At 50.7% G+C, this 917-nt stretch overlaps 1 pseudogene; it reads right to left on the bottom strand.

Annotated features, from left to right (window-relative positions):
- Window positions 1–399: 399 nt before the first annotated feature.
- LOC124709300 lies at window positions 400–517 on the bottom strand (annotated as a pseudogene).
- Window positions 518–917: the final 400 nt, after the last annotated feature.

The raw sequence follows: 917 nt of genomic DNA, 5'->3' as shown, positions 1-917 counted from the left end.
TGCTCCTTGCAGCTGTAGCCTGCCCCACATGAAAGAAGAAGCGCCAGTGTGAGCACAGATATGAATGAAACCCACTCGTGCCGGCCTGTGTGGCCGAGCGGTTCTAGGCGCTACAGTCTGGAGCTGCGCGACCGCTACGGTAACAGGTTCGAATCCTGCCTCGGGCATGGCTGTGTGTGATGCCCTTTGTTTTTTTAAGCACGAGTTTTTTTAAGCACAAGTGGCCTACCGGGACCATTCGACCGCCGTGTCATCCTCAGAGGAGGATGCGGATAGGAGGGGCGTGGGGTCAGCACACCGCTCTCCCGGTCGTAATGATGGTATTCTTGACCGAAGCCGCTACTATTCGGTCGAGTAGCTCCTCAATTGGCATCACGAGGCTGAGTGCACCCCGAAAAATGACAACAGCGCATGGCAGCCTGGATGGGCACCCATCCAAGTGCCGACCACGCCCGACAGCGCTTAACTTCGGTGATCTCACGGGAACCGGTGTAACCACTGCGGCAAGGCCGTTGCCGTGATGTCCTTAGGTTAGTTAGGTTTAAGTGGTTCTAAGTTCTAGGGGACTGATGACCTCAGAAGTTAAGTCCCGTAGTGCTCAGAGCCATTTTAGCCAAACCCACTTGTACGCTCATGTTGAGGAAGCGTGCCTCTACTTGCGAGTGGGATAAGCACAGTCGTACCACAGTCTAATAAATACAGTTATGGCACTTTCTGGTCGGAAAGTTGTTACCGTTTGATAGTTGGAGCGTCGCTAGTGCTTCAAGCGGTGAGAAAACACACATTCACATGCATCCTAAGGATAATGTTAATTATTTTCTACTTAATTAACGAAACAATAGTTGTAATTGTGCGTTGCATGGGTTCGAAAATTACTTAGAGACACGAATTATCGTGAAATACGTGTAAAACCACCC

This window comes from Schistocerca piceifrons, chromosome 7 (genome assembly GCF_021461385.2).
Source record: "Schistocerca piceifrons isolate TAMUIC-IGC-003096 chromosome 7, iqSchPice1.1, whole genome shotgun sequence".
Taxonomy (NCBI): Eukaryota; Metazoa; Arthropoda; class Insecta; order Orthoptera; family Acrididae; genus Schistocerca; species Schistocerca piceifrons.
Note: the sequence above shows the minus strand (reverse complement) of the source record. Positions and strands in the feature narration are given on the sequence as shown.